The 20,250-nt window shown below is 45.4% G+C and overlaps 1 pseudogene; it reads left to right on the top strand.

Annotated features, from left to right (window-relative positions):
• The first annotated feature begins 17,528 nt into the window (after positions 1 to 17,528).
• On the top strand, positions 17,529 to 17,609 carry LOC120098032 (U4 spliceosomal RNA; annotated as a pseudogene).
• Positions 17,610 to 20,250: the final 2,641 nt, after the last annotated feature.

The following is a 20,250-nucleotide window of genomic DNA, read 5'->3' as shown; positions in this document are numbered from 1 at the left end:
TTCCATAGCCTCCATGACCGTGAAAACAAGGATGATCACAACCAAGTTGTTACCTCATGCAGAACAATGCCTCATGCTTCATCTTCCTGTGGGTACCTTGCACATAGGCTTTCTGATTCTCACCAATCTTTCCTCAATCTCACCCAATCTCACGTTAACTGGGTGCTGTCAGGGCATAGGTATGCCCGAGCTCCTGGGTCACCCCACGGAAGAAAATGGCTGACTTGATCCAATTGAATTTTAGACATGAACAAACTCAAGATCTTCCGGGGCCATACCTGCAATGGAAATCACAAGAGGACCTGGCAGTCAGGGAAGGACACCTGCCTGCTGCCACCCAGATCTCTTTCTCCACTTACACAGACCAGGATCCCAGCCAGGGACTGGCGCTGCCCACAGTGGGCAGATCTTTCCACCCTAATGAGCAGCACCAAGATGAAGCCCCACAGGCATCCCCAGAGGATCTCTGAGTGATTCTAGACTGTGTTAACTTGATAACCATTACTCCCAGAGACTGATCTGTGTATATTTACAATTGTACTCATAAAAGTTCTGCACTCATCGGATGTTACCCTGCAGGTGCCCTCATCCCACCAGCACCCGGGGTCCAGTACAAGTTACTGATCTTCTGGCATTAACAGGTGTGAGCCCCACAGAACATCATGGTGGGCTTTTCTTAAATATCAAGCACCGTACAGAATACATCCCTTCTGAAGTAAGCCGAGAAACAAACCTATTCTTCCCGCTACTAGCTAGTGCATCTCTGTTCACTTAATTCTCCCATTTGTTATATTTTGAGAGCCAGGCAGTGGACCCTATCCTGGGAACAAACAAATTAATAAAGCATGACCCTCGCCCCTCCACCAACCCCAAGGCTCCCATCTACACCATCTTCTCACTGCGTATGAACAGAAATGTATCTACTAAACCGAGGTTCAGAAGTGAAGGGAGTCTCCTTGTATGGAAAACCTGCAAGCTTGCCGTACTGCTGGTGTTAATGAGAAATCATGAAAATGCTACCGAGACTAGTGCTTCAGAAATTAGCATTATCACTACCTACCACTGGTCAGTCCTACTTCCTGACACTCACACGTGCATATATTTATTGAAAACAAGGTCTTGGAGAGTTAGTTACACTTTCCAGTGGTGGAAACAATCTAGATATCTATTGATGAACGAATAGATAGAAAACATGTGCCACACATATATAATGAAAGATTAGCCTTAAAAATGAAAGAAGCGGGTACAGGCTACAACATAGGTGAACCTTGATGGCATGACGGAGAGCCAGCTAAGCTCTCCACAGAAAGACAACGGGCTCATGATTCCACTGTATAAGGAAGTTAGAGATTCTGTCTGGCTGGGAGGGATGGGAGAGTGGAGGACTACTGTTTAATAGGGTTAGAGTTTCAGTTGGTAAGATTAAAAAAAAATAAGGTCAGAGAATAGATGCACAGCAATGTGAACATTCTGTACGTTGAATACTTTTTGACTAGAATATCACATGAAAATTTCTTTCCTGGTCTTGGCTATTTGATATTCCACGTGGCTCGTTTCCAGATGGGTTTCTCTTTTCCATAGATTTAGAGTTGGTTTTTATATGATTTTATTGAAAATGTTTTATGTGTCTTTGGCTTAGCATTCTTCTTCCATACACATAGTTAACGATTTGGTATTCTCAGGGTAACCCAAGGGTCTCTCAGGGTAACCCAAGGGTCTCCTATGTTCCACTGATGCACCTTGTACTGGCTGGTTTTGTGTGTCAGTGTGACACAAGCTGGAGTTACAAGAGAAAGGAGCCTCCCTTAAGGAAATGCCTCCATGAGATCCAGCTGTAAGGCATTTTCTCAATTAGCAATCACGGTGTGGAGGGACCATTGTGGGTGGTGCCGTCCCTGGTCTGGTAGTCTTAGGTTCTATAAGAAAGCAAGCTAAGCAAGGCAGGGGGAACAATCCAGTGAGTAACATCCCTCCATGGCCTCTGCATCAGCTCCTGCCTCCAGGTTCCTGCCCTTGTGTGAGTTCCTGTCCTGACTTCCTTTGGTGATGAACAGCAATGTGGAAGTGTGAGCTGAATAAACCCTCTCCTCCCCAACTTGCTTCTTGGTCATGATGTTTTGAGCATCAATAGAAACCCTGACTAAGATACGCCTAAAAATGTTATAGTTTTCTTTGAATGAATGATCCAGCTTCTCTACCTCACCTTCAAGCCCTGATAATTTGTCTTCTTCACCATCCCCTGTACTGTTAAAGCTTTCTGCCCAGCTTTTTAGTTGACTTGTTGACTTTCTCATTTCCTATCATTCTGTAGTAAGTCTACTTACTGCACCCTATTTTGGTACTCTGAATTCATCTCCCTTTTCCATTAGTTGTTGCTCACGGCCTCTCAGAGTTCATTCAGGAGTTTATCCCTTTGCTATTTAAGGTTACCAAGCCATCTTCATATCTTGCTTGACACGAGTGTGCTTACAATTGCTCCTTCGAGTTCCTCATCTGGAATTTCGCCTAAGGGGTCTCTTATCAGTGATGCTTCAGTGGGGTTGGTAACTCTGGGAGGAGACAGGGTGACTGCCTCGGTCTTCCTTACTGTGGGTGAGCGTTGGGATATCTAGTTAGTTCATTGGCTGAGTCTTTCTGCTGTACCTGCGTTGAATGAGCAATCCAATTGGTGCTTGGCATTTACTCAATGAGGGTGGGTGATTCGAGGAGCTAGCTGTGCGGATATCAGCAAATCCATGGGTGGTTCTTGAGGTGTTCTTCACTCCACCAGGGGCGCAACATCTGGCCTCTTGAATGGGAGACAGTTGGGGGAGGGGTTCATGCATCAAGCTGGGAGCATATTCCAGTGTGAGCTCTGGGCTCTGAGCTTGAGAGCTAATGTCTATGGTGTCAATGGGCAGAAGAAGATTGTTGGATTGAGGGGTTTTGGTTGTGTTGTTTTTCATCTTTGAATTCACATGGGGCAATTTAAAGTCTCCATGGATCTAGAAGTATCATGGAAATATGCAGCAGATGATCATGGGCTACGAGTCCCCAAGCTTAATCAGTCAGGTTAAGCCCCCTTAGGTCTTCCTTCACATTATGTTGGTAGAAATTCCTATGGGTTGAGTCCCATAGGAATCCCAGCAGGAGTTTGGAAATGGGTTGAGGGGATAGGACACCAGGTTGAAGATCTCTGACCTCGCACAGGGTAATTTTGAATCGCCGTGATTCCCAGAAGGGACCTAGAAACGAAAGTGGGAATAGGGTTGTGTGTTATGAGTCTGACTTCACACAGGGTCAGTAGTTGTCACATGTGTCCTGGCAGTGGTTAGGAATCTGAGTCACTGAACTCTGACTTCACTCTGGGACAGTCAGTGTTCCAGTGGGTACAGACAGAAATATGGAGATGGATGGGGACAGAGGGAGCCTGGACATGTACCTCTGATCTCCCTCGGGTCCCAGCAGGAGACAAAGGAGGCTAGAAGGACAGGTTGTGTATCTCACACTTCACACTGGCAGTCGGAATGTCTGCAGGTCCTGATGGGATTGGATTGCAGAAACCACAAGGGGATTGGAGGATGGGTTGTCTACCCCTGATTTACTCTGGGTCAGTCACTTCCTGCTTTTCTTGGCAGGAGCCTAGAGAGAGGGAGGGAACAGGGAACTGGGCTGTGGAAATGGGTCACATGCCTCTGACTTCACACTGGGTCAATCAGACTTCCCACAGGTCCTGGCAGGATTGTGAGGAAAGGTAGGGGGTAGAGGGAACTGGGCTAATCACCATGTTTTTTGAAAAGAACTTTTATTACATTAGCAAACCTCTACTCTGCAATTAACTCTAATTACATAAGCAATTAAGTTGAGAGTAAGACTATTTTGTGATTTAAACCTATTTATACTCGTACGACTTTCCTTTAATTAATTCTCATCTCCTGGTTACAACTGCCATTTAATTAACAGATTTTTTTTAACCCTGAGTATTATTTGAAGACCATTCTCTCTATGTTCTCGAAGCTGAGCAGAGTGCGGCTCCTTAGCTGTGGTGGACATCCCGTGGCGGAGGCTCGCACAGAGAACCGAGTCATGCGCTGAGCAGTGTGAGCAGGTCGATGCTGCCATGGGTGTTCCTTCTGCAAGGTCCATTTGCACATTGGTGTGTTTGCAAGCTGTTGGTTTTGAGCAATCGTTTTGCATTGGGCATCTTTACTGGAAATGATATCTGGATCTGGACATTTTCTGGTAGAGTCCTTTGGGTCTTAATGTAAGAGTAGTGACATCTGCAAATAGGGATGTTTTCATCTGTTCTGTGCCCCTACCTCTCCTTCTTGTTTGGTCCGAGACTCTCATCACTACACTGAGGAAGAATGGAGAGGGTGGGCACTTTGTCTCCCCCCAGGTAGTAAGAGAAATGCTCTTCGCTTCCTCCCTTCGGACTCTCGCATTCAGCCTTTATTACACCGAGGCGCGGCTCATTTACTCAGAGGGTTTCCCCCAGGGCTTTATCTTGATCCCATGTTTGACTCTGTCAAAGGCTTTTCTTCTGCATCTATCAAAATGAACACGTGATTTCTAGTCTTGAGCCTATTAAAAAGATCTACTGTACTTTATTTGCACATGCTGAAGCGATCGCTTGCATCCTTGAGACGAAATCAATCGATCATGTCCTATAATCCTCTTGCATTCTTGGGTTTGCCTTGCAAGATATTCATGTTAATTCTTTGGAAATTTTGCACAATGTATTCTGATCATATTCACCCTCTTCCCCAACTCCAACTCCTCCCACATTCACCCTCTCTTCTGTATCTCCCAAGCTTTGTGTCCTTGGTTTCTTTTTTAACCCTTGGAGCCCTGTTGTGATGCTCCTATACTCTTGGATATATCACAATTCATGGGAGGTGACTACACACTCAAGAGGACATAGCATTGCAAATATTTTGTTGAGAAAACTGGTATCTATAATCAAGGAAATTGGTCTGAGTTTTTCCTTCTTCCTTTCAATGTGTGTGTGTGTGTGTGTGTGTGTGTGTGTGTGTGTGTGTGTGTGTGTGAATTTGTCAATCTCTCTCTCATTTCCATTGCAGGAATCGTTTGAGAAGCATTGGTATTAGATCTCCCCTCAACAGTTCAGTAGAACTTGGCAGTGAGTCTGTTCAGTCTTGGCCTTTATTTGTGGGAAGACTATATATGCATTTTCATCATGCGCCTCTGTGTATGACATATGTGATGGGCATGTGTGTCATGGTGCACATGTTTAGGTCAGAAGACTTTCTTATGAAGTAAATTCTTTCCATTCCATGTCATGTAGACTCTGGGGATGAAACTCATGTCGCCAAGCTTTCATGGCAAGTTCCTTTACCCACTGAGCAATCTCAGCAGTGGGGAGACAGTCCAGTGTTGCTTTACTCTCAGTGCTTATTATGGGTCTCAGTTAACTACAAAATAGAACTGCCATGTGTGCACTCTTGTACATCCACTCACAAAGTCTCTATGTCCTCCCAAAGAGATGCTTGCACATCCATATTTATTCATAACAGCAAGGAAACGGAATCCACCTAGCTGTTCATCAACAGATCAATGGATAATGCAAAGTGATACACATCCAATAGAATACTACTCAGACATAAAAAATGAGTTTGTGGGGTTGGGGATTTAGCTCAGTGGTAGAGCGCTTGCCTAGGAAGCGCAGGGCCCTGGGTTCGGTCCCCAGCTGCGAAAAAAAGAACCAAAAAAAAAATGAGTTTATGAACTTTTCAAGGAGTGGATGTGTGTGGAAATTAGTATATTAAGTGACATATTAGAAACTTAAAAAGATAAATGTTCTGTTCTTTCTCAAGTATAGGTCCTAGTAATTATTTTTATATGAATGTATTTATTTGGGACTGACTATAGTTTAGGTCATTGTCTTAGTTTCTTTTCGGCTGCTGTGATGAAATATTCCAATAAAATCAACCTAAAGGGGAAAGTATTTCTATCAGCTCACATTTCAAGGTTACAGTCCATCATTGTGGGAGAAGTCACAGCAGCAGGAGTTTAGGGCAGCCAGCCACACTGCACCTACAATAAAGATGTAGAGATTGGTGGGTGAATGCATGCTGGTGAGTCCCAGCACACTTTCTGGGACTCAGCTCATGTAAAAGTCAGTGCCACAATGTGCAAGGAGGTCTCTCCTCCTCAATAGAGTCAATTAAGATACTTCATAGGTGTACTCAGAGGCCAAACTAGTTTAGACAATGCCTCACTAAGACTCTTTGCTGAATAATTTCATCTCCTTCCAAGTTGACAGTTGAAACAAACCAAGACAACCCCACTCCTTGTCAAATTGACATCCACACACACTCTGAACCATAGTGTTTCACCTTGACCCTATAGACTCATGGCCATGTTTCAATGTTTAACCCATTCACTTCAGATTTAAAAGACCCCACAGTCGTTAACAGTTCTACATGAAACTAGGAAGGGAACTGCGAGAGGAGAGAAAGGGGTTTAAAGCACCTGATGTGAGGAAACTGACAGAGTCAATGAGTTATGAAAGGATGGTATTGTGGGTGGACTGGGTGCCAGCAAGGAGGGATATGAAGAGACAGAAGGGAAGTGAGAGAGGAGGCTCAATCATGACCAGAGTGAAACCTGTTGACTTGCATGCTAATTTGAATAAAGCAGCTTCATCTTTAGTGGTTTACTATTTAACTCAAAAACCTCTGACCATGTGCTCCACAGGTTGGCACAAGTCCAGAAGCTGGTGCTGACTATGTGGTTACGATACGATTTGCCACATCCTATTAATGGGTAACATTTACTAAGTGTCCCTGGACAGTACATTTGGGAAACATGGACTTAACTCTACCTCATGGTTTTTAGAATGTGACTTTACAAAGATGATCTCATGCAACACTTCCTGTTTTCCTTCTAAGACTTTGCCTTCATCCACATGGATCCCTTGTGACTACACCTGCACTTCCAAGATGGAGATCGCTGATCCTCCCTCAGAAATCTACCTTTAGGTTCTGATTGGCATTGCCAGATACTGGCCAGCAATTCTTTTGCTCAAAATTCATTTGTTCTGTCCATAAAAAAAATTCAAGTTTCAACTTTGCGTTCCAGTTCTTTGCTTGCTAAATATGCCATCCCTTGCCTGACCCACTTACTCTGCTGAAGGAGAAGGTGGTCCCCTTTCAGGGCATCTTTGTGGGTGGTCCTGCTGTGTTTTAATGGGTCTTAATTAAATAATAATGTGCAAAGCACTTTAAAATACAGCCACCCAACCTCTCCTAATCTGAGTCGCCCTTTACTATCCAGACATTGAAAGCTTCTGCACGATAGCTGTTTGGGTTTGGTAACCAAACCTTTTCACTGTAGGTTTGTATTAAAATGCTAACTAATATTTTTTCATACTCCTGAAGACACCAGAGTTTCTATTTCCTGGCAGAAGAGAGGACAGTGAGTCACTTCCTGACAATTGAGCGCCAGAAAACCTCGTGTTTCAATAACTCGTTCCCTTTATAGCTACGACTTGATTAAGACTGTATCGAGTTTGAAACGCATGACTCCTGTTTCCTAAAAGAAAAACCAGCAGTTAAAAAAGAATGGCATCATGAAATTTGCAGGCAAATGGATGTAACTAGGGGGAAAAATCATCCCGAATGAGGAAAACCAGACCCAGAAAGCCAAATGTGGTCAGTAATCACTTATAACTGGACATTGGCTATTGCTAAGTAAAAGATACTCACGCTATACACTTCCCAGACCCAGAGAGTCTGGGATAAAGAGTCAGGCTATGGGCGTGGGGGCATGCCTCTCCCTGGGAAGAAGAAATAGAATAGATTCTGAGGACGGAGATAGAAACAGAGGGGATCCAGTTGGGGAGAGTGATGGAGGGAGAGAGTGGAGTGAGCGACAGCTGGAATTAGGGGTTCTTGGGGGACAGTGTGAAAACCTAGTGCGGTGGAAACTTCCTGGATACTGTGAGGGTGACCCCTGTTTAGATACAGAGTCTGAACCGGGCATCTTTTGTAGCCAGACAAGGACCCAGGGTTGGGACTGACTGGCATTTGTCTGAGGTGTTGGCTGAGGTCCCAAGGAGATGCCTAACCAATCCAGGCTGATGCTAGGACCGCAGGTCACTCTCTGAAAACTGAAAGCAGGGACCCCATTGCCGAGGACAACTTCTCCTCAGCCCCTTGAACCTAGAGAGGTTGAGCAGGTGCAGGCTTGGAGTCTTCACCCCTGCATTCTAGTCTCCTGGGTGTGAGAAGACTCGGAAGGCTATGAGAAAAGAAACCTGAATCCAGTCTAGGTAGATAGTAGAGGTAGATAGTTGTCTGGCTGGTGAGATGGGGAGACTTCTGCTTCTCAGGCACAGGACAAGCCTTGCTACATCACACAGGCCCTGCACAATTGTTGATGCCAGCTGGGAGGCAGGAAGTCATTTGACATGGGGTAGGTGAAGACCCAAGAGGCATCATAAATCTCTCCCTGCCTCAGTGTGATCTTGTGGCAACTCCATACCTGCTGTGGTGTGCTTCATGAAGTCGGGGCGTTCAGAGCAACCTCAGCACCTTCCAAATAAAGGCACAACAAAGGAAGGGAATCAGGAAGAGGAAAAAGGAGGAAGAGGGGAAAGGAAGGAGAAACTAAAAGAATTGGTAAGCTCAGATTACCCATGAGCAACTGCAGGTCATAATGTGCCCCTGATTTGAGTTTGTCTGTGCCCATCCCTTGTCATCTCTAAAATTAAGTAAAAGAAAAAGGATTCACACTCACCAAGTACACATTCCCACTTTCACAAAGCCATGACTCTTGCCTATGCTACTCTCTTGGGCGTTGTGAATTTTTGTCTGGTTTTTACTTATGACCCACAGGTTGAGAACCTTTGCTCTAAAGGCGCCCACTGGCCAGTTTCTAGCCTGCTCCTCTCCGGTGGGTCTGACATTATTGCAGTATATGTTCCCTTGAGCATTTGATGCTTTTAGACCTTTCTACACTATTCTAATAATGCACTTTTCTTTTTTTGCCAGCGTCAAACTATTTTAATAATTGAAAGCTAAAACTTAAGCTTCATGACCTAGTGTCAGGATTTAGACTGATCATTTAATTAACCTCAATCATATATATATTCTTTCTTGCTTTGTGGAAGAGACACAAAAACAGCCTGGCCCCTTCCCTAGTCTGAAGAAAACAAAGGCAGGGAGTGTCGTTCTGGTACACACTACGAATTCCCTCGAGTCCCGGGTTCTATAAGAAACCAGACTGAACAAGCCATGGGGAGGAAAGCCAGGGAGCAGCACCCTTCCATGGCCTCTGCATCAGCTCCTGCCTCCAGATTTCGGCTCCCAGTTCCTTTCTCGACTTCCTTCGATGATGGATTGTGATGTGTAAGTGCGAGCCGCTTAAGCACACCCTTGCCTCCCTAACGTGCTGCTGCTTATGACAATTATCACTGGAACAGTGTCCCTAACTAAGACAGCTGAGGACTTGCAAGAAGTGGTTAAGTGCACATTAGACTGGCCCAGTGGAAGAGACTCTTCTATCTGTTACCATGGTTATTGAATGGGGCTCACAAATGCGTAGTTCAGACGCTCAGTAACTCAAGCTCCCAATGCACCACACTGGCTTTAGAATTGTGTGACGTCTTCCCCTAGGGAAGACAATGTTAACATGACTATTGCTGTTCCGGATACTTGATGTCCACGAGGTGGTCCGAGACGCTGCCTCTGGTTTCTGGTCTCACACACAGGTCTTCAGTGACTGGCAAATACCACATCTTCCACAGAGAGCGCTGGCTAATGTCATGCGCTGTTATCATGTGGGATTTGGTAGAGATGTAGAGAAAGAATGTGACCGCAGCCTAGAGGTAAGCATAGTCCTGGAAAGGGTTCAGTACAGGAATCATGCATGCAATGGTGGGGATGCCATGTCACAGGCAACATAGAGGTGCCCTGGAGGACAATAATGTCCCGTGGAGCATCTCATCCAAGGAAGAGGACTAACTACGGCCTCCCACTGAGACCCTTTTGAGCATTTATTTTTGCTGACTGTCATCATGCTGTCTTAAATCTTTCTTCCTTCTCCACACAAAGTGAATTGAAATGTTTTATACCATAAGACGGTGCCCTGCTTTCTGCTTTATTCATATCACTCCTGTAGAACACACCTCCAGCCATTTTTCTTGGTTTGTGTGTGTGTAGGGGGGAGGTGCATGTGTGTGGAAATACATACATGCCTGTGAATGTCTGAGGTTGACCTCAGGTATCATTCCTAAGAAGCCTCACTTTTCAAGGCAGGATTTCCCAAGAGGACCTAGGGTTTTCTGAGTCACTCTGTTGGCAAATAATGTCCCCCGGAGCTGGGATTATGAGCTCCCACCATCCCAGCTAGTTTGTTTTACCTGACATGGGTGTTGGGAATCGAACTTAGATCCTCATGTGTGCAGATCAGATGCTTTACCTGTTGTGTTACCTCTCTAGCACTATCCCTCCACGATGTGCTCACCTCAAGCTACAAGGCTGCACCTGTGCATCAGGCATTAACAAAGCCAGCAAGGCCAAGTGCATGAAATTCGACCTGTGCAAATGGGTTCCAGTCTTGGCTCAGTCAATCTATAGGAGACGGTCTTTGGAAAGCCACACCCACTTTGCCTCAGCGAGCCTCCATTCTCTTCAGCTGTAGCTTCTTCCACTGGGATTGGGATTGACAACTAAACTAATGGGAATGGAAGTGTCAAGGTAGTGTTTCGGATACAACTGGTTCCTGAAGACTATTATGAAAGTTGGAATTTGTGTTTTGTATTCCAGAATAAAAGGGATTTTATTGAAAAGAAAATTGGTCTTCATATGTTTTGCCTGTAGCAATGATAGTCTATGCTGGGCTGGGAGGAAGGAAACACACACACACACACACACACACACACACACACACACACACACACACACACATTTCATTTCCATCTTTTGAGTCCTCCAAATGAACTCTGCAATGCAATTTGGCTTCTTTCAGCCCTTCTGAGGATTGAGAGCATTTGCTCCCAGTGAGAGCTGAGGCTGCCCAGCCTCCTCCATTATGGGTTCTGCTTTAACATTCTCAGAGCAGGAGACATCTGCTCAGCTGGTTCTTTGAGGGCATGATAGAAAGGCGTTTCCTCTGAATGCAGAAATTCCAGCCTTTCAGATCTCCAAGACAAAAAAGACTGAAAGGTAGCTGATTGTGACAGCAGGGCAGAACTGGGCTCCTGGCTTAGCTGTACCGGCTCCAGGGGAATCTATTGCTCACCACCCTTGAATGACAACTGCTCCAGCGACTATAGGAGCAAACCACATAACAACTTGCTAAGTAAATTGGTGTTATGGGCTGCACTGTGTCTTCCTAAATTCTTCTGTTGGAGTCTCAAGCCTGCCTCAACAGAGAAGGAGTCTGTAATTTGAGGCGGTGATATACGAGAACGATTAAGATAAAATGGGGGTCTATGAGTGGACTATGATCCCAGATGATGGGCAGCCAGTAAGAGGGAGACTTAGGGGACAGCAGGAGGATGGTGATCAGGTCCTGGGAGAAACTGGAATTGCTAACACAGGGTCTTGCTCGTCTAGAATCCAGAATGGTCAAGAACCCACTTCTGTTAAGCTTACCCGGTCTGTGGTGGCTTGGCTGCACTTGTCTATGGTGGTTTTAGCGAGCAAATGCAAGCGTCCAGTTTTGCAAGTGGTCCAAGCTCTCGTCTTTCTTTAGGTGCCTAAAGAGGTGGCATGTGAAAAGGAGCAGGAGACTCCTGTGAGGAATGTGTGAGTCACAATAACAACTGTTACCATGAGATCTTGCTACGTGCCATCGGCTACTCTAGTGACTTCTTTGGGTCGCTCCCAGGAAAAGACGGTGGCTACCGCAGAATTTATTCCAGTGCTCCTATGAGAGAACTGGGGCTCTGAGAGGTGGTCGGACTCACCCTAAGCCTCAGTAGAGGAAAAGGCAGAGCTGGCTTTTGCCCTGAGGTTTGCCTCACTCCCAGCCCACGCTCTGTGCTTTCAATGAAGTTTGCTTAGGCTTGGCTTTCCAGAGAGGCCTGTGAACACTGAATCTGGCATCCTGACATTTACCTCCTAGGGATTCTACCTCAGCACAAACCTGGTCCCATCTGCCACCAACTGACCAATGCAGACAGTGCTTTCTTGCCTCTTGTTTGCATCTCTTTTGGATCGCTTGGCAGATTAGGAAACAAACTTGTATGGTTGTCTAAAGCACTTGGATTCTCTGATCACATACACACACACACACACACACACACACACACCACCACCACCACCACCACCACCACCACCAACAACAACAACAACAACAATGGGGCACAACAAAGCTACTTAAGCCCCATACAAGTCCCAGAGTCCCTGCTGAATCAACCTCTTTTTGACCCTTCCTGTGAGCATCGTTCTATTCTGTTGTTCAAGGAGCCGGATGTCAAACGCTGTTGTGTGCATGTTCACTTTTCTCGGCCACAACTGTCCTCCCCCTCATGTTTTCTGATCCCTGGTGTTCATGGGGTTCTCAGGTGCAAATGAGCAAATGTCTCTGACAGGTCATTGACTCCCACAGGTCATTGGCTCCAACAGGTCATTGGCTCCCACAGGTCATTGGCTCCCACAGGTTATTGTCTCTGACAGGGGCTTGAGGTAGATGCCGGAGCTGGGTGAGCACAGCTCTGGCAGGCCTTACCCTTCTCCCCCACTCCCTGTGCCTTGTTAAAAACTATGAGACCACATTTCCTAAAGTTAGTCCCCAAGGTCTATTTCCCCATTTTTCCACATCCTCCTCCTGAGACTGACTACCAAGGTCCAGCTATCAAAGTATTGAATTCTAGCAATCAAAGCCCACCTAATTAACATGCCCGATTAAAGTTAAATAATCATCCTAACAGGGGGTTTCCCCCTTTACCTTTATAAATGCCCATTTTCCTATGGGCCATGTCTGTCTCCTCTCCATCCAGGGGAGGCTGCCCTTTATCCTCTGTCCCCCTCAATCTTGCTCCCTTCCCCTTCCCCTTCCCCTTCTCTCTCATCCTCTATCTCGACCATCAACCAAACCAGTCTCAGTCATGTGTACCATCCTCACTCATTGCCTGAATCACGCAGGCTCTGCACAGCCCATCCTGGTTCTGTCAGGTCTCTGTTAGCTGCTATACTGGTTGAGTTTTGTCAACTTGAGACAAAACCCTTGGAAGAAGGAATCTCCATTGAGGAATTGTCAACAAGCTAACCAGTGGGCATGTCAGTGGGACAGTTTCTGAATTGTTAATTGATGTAGGAGAACCCCGCTCATTGTGGGTGGCACCATCTGTGGGTGGTTGGCCTGAACTGAATAAGAAAGGCAGCCAAGCAATCCAGGGAGAGCAAGCCAGGGAGAGCAAGCCTATAAGCAGCATTCATCCATGGTTTCTCCTTCAGGCTCCTTCCTTGAGCTCCTGTATTGGCTTCCCTTGATGACAGGCAGAGGGACCTGTATGACAAAATAAACTCTTTCTTCAGAGGTTGCTTTTGGTCAGTGTTTTATCACAGCAACAGAGACGCAGACTAAGACTGGTGGCAATTATGCCGCGTGACTTTTTCTAAGGAGATGTCACCAAATGGGTAATCCCTCCAGCTAGGTCACCAATGAGAGATCATAGAAGTGGTTCCACTCAAGTCTGATGTAATGAACCAATAAGCTTATTGGGGAATTACTTATAGGAACCTAGATGAAGGGTGACTTACAGAAGGGTGAGTGACTCAAAGGCAGCTTGCAGCTCTGAAAATCTCACCCCAGCATGACAGAAGACTCATAAAAGCCACAATCCTGGAACTCTCTGTACACCTTACAAACATCCAGACTAGACCAGCTAGAGTGTCCTCTTTCCAGCAGTTGTAATTATTTATATAATCACGGGGTGGGACCACATGAACCTTGCAGTTTCAGGACTTTCCTGAACCTTATAAGTTGTATTTACTTCCCAGGCTTCCTAAGTTTGTTGGTCTGATCCGGCCCTTCATGTCATCACCTGCATAAGTCAGGTGTTCAACTTGCATCTGCCCTGATGATTTTTGGAACCCCAGTCTCCTACCACAGCAGGAAGAGACAAGGAGAATTCCCAATAGCAACGATGTTTCTTCCCCCAAGGGAGGCTCGCATATCACACAAAATGCAGCGTTTGCAAAATAACTTAGCCTTAACTGGGGACAACTGTGAAGTCATTTCCAGCCTGTTTCCCAGCTGCATTCAAAGACTGCTTCACGGGTGATTTTTGATTTTGGCTTTCTGTGTGGATGGGACTGTCAGGTCTATCTGCAGAGCTGGGTGAGCCTGGCGTGACTTCATTCATCACTGCATACCTCACTCTGTTCCGTGATTGTCCATGTTCTCTGTCTTCCGTGTTGAGACCCAACCTTTCGGGGATGATGAGCAACTTCTTTTCCATCCAGCACAGAGGTGATGCAGAATCCCAGTCCAGTCCATGTCCTGGTGTGAGGCAAGCAGGCATTGAAGACCAGCTTCTCTTCTGAACAACTGTATGACTCAGCATGTCACTCAATGTCCTGGTGCCTCTGTTTTCCCATCTGTGAGGAAGGAGTTTGATCATACACACTTCACAGCATTTTCTTGAAAATTCAGTGAGCTCCATATGATATTCTCCAAGAATGTTAAACAAAGAAGTCATTAGCTATGATCATGTTATCCATGGACATTGGTTCTGAGGCCACAAGACAAACTTTACCAGGTCTCATTTCTACTTACTGATTTATTTTCAGTCATGTAAGTCAACACATTACCTATTAATAAGATACTAATTCATTTTATTTTATTTGTATGATGTTTTGCCTACATGCATGCATGTATATCAAGTGCATGCCTGGTGTCTGCAGAGACCAGAAGAGGATACCAGATACCATGGAACTGGAGTTACCGTCACATGTAAACCACCACATGAGCACTTGGAACCCAACCCAGGAGGTGCTGCTGCTCTAACCACTGAATCTCTCCAGCCCCCACACATCATCTGCTAAGTCAAATCCAGTACCTTGCTACTGTTTACTCCAGTAAATACATCTGATGAAAACGTTGGGTGGAAATAGATAATAGTTACAACCTTCTAGAATTTTCTTGGGGAAGAAGCAGCAAGTATGGCCTTTTCATGGAGGTCTATGTCTGAGTGGACAACAATGAGGGTGCGCTCTGCCATAGATCTTCGTAGACCCTGGCCATATATGTCACTCCTGGCATCATCAGATCCAGCTGAGGCAGGCTTCACTCCCTTATAGCCAATAAGGAAAGACCAGCAGTTCACAGCCCATACATCACTCAGAGTGTCCCTAATCTCAGAACTCTGGAATTAGAGGGAGGGGGATCATGAGTTCAAAGCTAGCCTGGGTTACATAGTTTCTCTCTCTCTCTCTCTCTCTCTCTCTCTCTCTCTCTCTCTCTCTCTCACACACACACACACACACACACACACACACACACACTCACACACACAGGAGGGGATGATAAAAGGCTTGTATTTACAGAGGTGGGGAGCCTGGATTCCACACTACACCTCTTATATGACAAAAGAAGCTGGATGAAATAAGGTAGATCTTAGAGAAGCCACCTTGGAGCAATAGCACCACAAGAATTGCTGAAGTATTTCCATCAGCCTAGGTGACTTACATTTGCCACCAGCTGGCCTCATGTAAACCACCACTCTGAATGCCCACCATCGACTCTCCAAGAAAGTGAAGAAAGTGCCCCCTGGCTACACCCAGCGGAGCTGTGAGTTGGTGGCTGCCTTTTCCCCTTACAAGGTAACAAGGTAGGTCTCACCTCAGACTTAGCTCAAGGTAAAGTTTAATTGCTCTAACGTGCTCTTTGATGTGCGCTGAGGAGGTGGGCGCTGTGGAGGTACAAGTTGCTATTTATACAGACCTGACAGGCACATCCCATCAGCACCGGCTCCTTTGTTCTCTTCCATGATTTTCTGATTCTCCAAACTCATCATCCTCCACTCCCATCCCCAAGTAGTTTCATCGGCTCAAAGTTTGAAAGGCAAGCAAGGGCATAGTGGCCCCCACATTTGCACTTGCAGCCCAAATATGGTGCACTGTAAGAAATCCTTGATTTGGAGAGGAGAGCCTGCTGCTGACCACCTACCTCTTACAGCGGGGTGCAGAATGAATAAACAACACAGTGCTCTATCTGTAGAGGCTGACGGGGTGGAGCTCTGCAGGCTGATGGGGCGGAGCTCTTCAGATGACAGCTACTACCCCTACTTGAACACATACCATCCATCATCAACTCTCCCGTTTAAGACCCATTCCCTTAGGCGAGCCGCCATTTTTCTACTCATTTCCTTCCATTTTACTTTCTGTAGGTCTGGATAATAACTTCTCCCAGTGCCACAAGGCAGAGTATGTCCTCAGTACGATCAAGGCCCCTTCTACTTGTGACCTTGCTTCTGTGAATCGAGTTCCCCCCACCTCTCCCACCTCACCCCCATCCCCTGCTCCTACCCCAACACAGTTTCTTTTTCCAAGTCAGAGAGCTTGGGGATGTCTGTCCTCCAGGAGCCTGTGCTGGGAAGCTCATTAATATTACACATTATTATGTTGCCTCGGGCAATTTTCTCATCTCCCACACAATACAGTGACAATAAATGAATAGTTCCCACAGCAGCCTAGGGACACGAGGTTGGTTCACTATCCCAAATATATGCCTTGGGACAGAATTGCAAAACCTTCCGGAAGATGATAGTGAAGGGTCTGAAACGGGACACCTGTCTCTGAAAGTAATAGAGGCTCACGGGTCTGTGCTATGAAACCCAACTCTTCTTTTTAAAACGAATCAGTGAAGATGGCAGGATATTTTATGGGAAGAGAGGTGTTAAATTTTTTTCTTGTCATAATATTTCAGAGAGAGACAGACAGAGACAGACAGAGAAAGACAGAGACAGAGAGACAGAGAGACAGAGAGGTAGATGGGTCTAGAAACTTAGGTAACTGCCCACTTTAGAGTCAGCCAAATGCAGATGTAACACCTGGTGGAGACGGACTCAGTAGCCCTGACCAACTTCCCTAGGCTCTTTGAGCTCCAATGTCTGTAATTTTAAAGAGTGTTCTTTACCAGCTGTGGCTGTCGGCTTGAATTTTTGTGGCACATGTCAGTGCTCAGAGGAGACAAAGCTGTGTAGCAAGTCCCCAGTGAGTTAAAGCTACCAAGAATTCTGAAGACAGAACAGTAAAACAAATTATATTTTTAAATGCACAGTTACTGAAAGACAAAGCATTGAAGGGTAGGCTCTCTTAACCAGCAATTGTTTTATTGCCTAAAATTTTCTTCGAAGATTCAAACCCAGTTTTGAAGAAAGCTCTTATAAATGCAAACTAAAATGGCCAGTCTTTTGCCCTCTGCTAAGGTATTCCAAGACTTTCCATGAGCTTCCTAAATCCCTGATAGTCCACTCTAGAAGGATGATGTCAGTTTCACCAGAAAGGATGGTCGATAGGACTCCTGCTCAATTTTTGACACTTTCTCAGCAATTTTAAAGAAAAGTAGTCAGCTTTGCGCAGTGGCAGTATCGTAGCCAATGAGGTTTATCCGAGGCGCGATTATTGCTAATTGAAAACTTAAAGAAAAGTAGTCAATAGAATCAGACAGATAGACAGAATCCATGAACGATAGACTCACAGATGTGCAGGCACATGGACAGATGGATGAACGGACAGATAGATTGATGAATGGACAGATGCACCTATGCATGGATAAATGCTTGTGCAAGTGCATGCATGGATAGTCTTCATGGGTTGATGGATGAATGGATGGTGGAAATAGGCAGTAGATTACTGATTAAGCTACTTTTTGATGATAGACAGTTGGTGGATAGCTAGCTAGATAGATAGATAGATAGATAGATAGATAGATAGATAGATAGATAGATAGATATCGAGAGATAGATGTGCACTTATATATACAAATTGATGAATAGTTGTTCCCTGGTTTGGATAGGGTTTGCCCATGCATTGGCTTAGTTTCAATAGGATACTATTTATAAGTAATAGGTCTCAAAGGGTGATTCTAGCAGGAAGTGGTTAGGTCTTGGAAGGTGCTGCCCTCAGAAGGAATTTATGTATATTCTCACAAGACCTGAGTTTGTCCTCATGACTGTGAGTTACCATTAAAGAACACCTCAGAGCCCAGGCTAGCACTGGATTTTAATTTCTCCATGTGATCTCTCCATCTTGTACCTGCTCCCACCATGATGCCTTGTACCATGCAGCACCATCAAAAGGGACTCTCACCTGATGTTGCAACAATGGAAACCCTCAATCTTAACCTTTCAGCCTCCTCAGCTATAACCAAAGTGTGCAGCCTCCAGTGTTTTGTTACAGCAATAAAAACATTCTGATCCAATGGGCAATCCCTGTGTTACTTGTCTATCTTCATTAAAATTTAGGAAAGACAAAGAGAGCCCAGCTATCACTTAGGTGTGTTTCACAATAGTTATGTGGGGGTAAGGGGGTAAACTTGAGTTTTCATGTTTTTAACAGCTGAGCTGTATCTCTGGTACTGAACTCGATGTTTTTAACTATACATGTCTGTACATTTAACTTGGAAACATAGGCATATTTTACATAATGTTGTAGAAAAAAATCTGTTCCTGAACCATGAAGTCAAATGAAACCCAAGAGCCTAAATACTGTACCTAGGTGAGATAAAAATGGCCCAGAGAGAACAGTTCTGAATGACTCAGAAGGTGATGCTTCTCCCTCCCCAGTGCTGGATCTTAAAGGAGAAACTATCAGATGAACATGGCAGCTGGCAACTCCCAGCAGCTCTCTTTTAAAAGTCTATCCTGTCTCCAGGTAGTTCTGGGATGGAAGCCATGAGCAAAGCCATCAGTGGCTTCGTAGTGCTGGCACAGACAGACGAATATCATTTGCTCATAGAATAGTTATGTAAGTAAGTTAGTAAAATGAATAAGTGAATGCATTTAGGCTTTTGAAATCAGGCTGTTTTCAACTCCAAATCTTAGCATGAATTCACGTGGACACATCTGTGAGTCTCACCAAGTAATTAAACCGAAAGAGTTGAGTACTTTCAAAATTTGGAGAAAGTTTGATCTCAGGGGCAGAAAAAAGAAACCAAACTTACAAAGAACTCCACTCCGACTCCCTGACACCTTCCTAGTTCCTATTGGTCCAGGACCATTCAGGCCCATCCTGCAGGGCAATTAGGAAGTTGCTGAGAGAGGAAGCAGGCTGGCCTAGGCCTGGGTAGTGAATCCCTGACATCGATCCATGTCCAAGCCCTGCCTTCGTCATCTGTGAAGGGAGAGGTACTGTGCTCCAGAGAGAGTAATGTCAAGCAAAGCAAATGAGGTCACAGTGCCTGGTGATGAGTAACAGTCACATTTCAGGTGGTGGGAAGGCCCAAGCTGCAGGACCACCCACCCTCCATTACCCTACAAGTCCTCACCCTCAGAGCCCAAGTTCTATTCCAGGCTTCGGATGTGGGCAGGCAAGCCGTTAAAAAGGAAAGCAGTGACAGCCAGCAGCTCCCTCCCACGAACCTGGTGATTAATATTTCAAGGCCAACTTATCAGGGAGTATTAAGCCAGGATGATTAATGAATCAAACAGGCACCTAAGTTTTAATGAGACACTGTTTGTTTTTCTATCTCTGAATTTTGAAATCACAATCCAAGGAGTCCATCTAATCCAGAGAAGGGAACTCCCCAACCATGTTTCTTGCTATCCTGTCTGTCTTGAGGGAACTGAGTGTAATCAAAAATCCTTTTGTTTATTTCTTTAAGGGAAACAATAAGTGTCTTGCTCTAACACAGAAAATACCATGTCTGCAGAGACAAGCAGAGCAAGATGGGTGCTCCAGGATCTTTGACAAGTTACTGTGGGGCACCGACCGATGGGCCATGTAGAAAGTGCCCGGGGCCCGGTTCTGGGAGCTGCAGGTTCATAAAGGAAGTGTGGCTTTAGGAAGAGGCCAAAGGCAGGATGGTGCCAAGCAAGAAGGGTATCAGGGCTGAAGATGCCACCTGGAAGCAACAGGTCCATGGTACACAGAGAGAGGGACCATAGAGCAAACACCAGAATTTCACTTCCGCTTCCGCCCTGTGGGCCTCCACAGGTCCTTCATCTTCTGGACCTCCCCAGCCTTCCTTGTCAAAGGAGACAGACAGTTCCCAGGGTAACAAGTGTTAAATGAGAAAATTCTAGTTCCTTTGTGGTGTTCAAAGTATCATCCCTTTGAGCAGGAAGATATA

The sequence above is a fragment of the Rattus norvegicus genome, chromosome 17 (assembly GCF_036323735.1).
Source record: "Rattus norvegicus strain BN/NHsdMcwi chromosome 17, GRCr8, whole genome shotgun sequence".
In the NCBI taxonomy this organism is placed as follows: Eukaryota; Metazoa; Chordata; class Mammalia; order Rodentia; family Muridae; genus Rattus; species Rattus norvegicus.
This window is presented reverse-complemented; position numbering and strand designations above follow the sequence as displayed.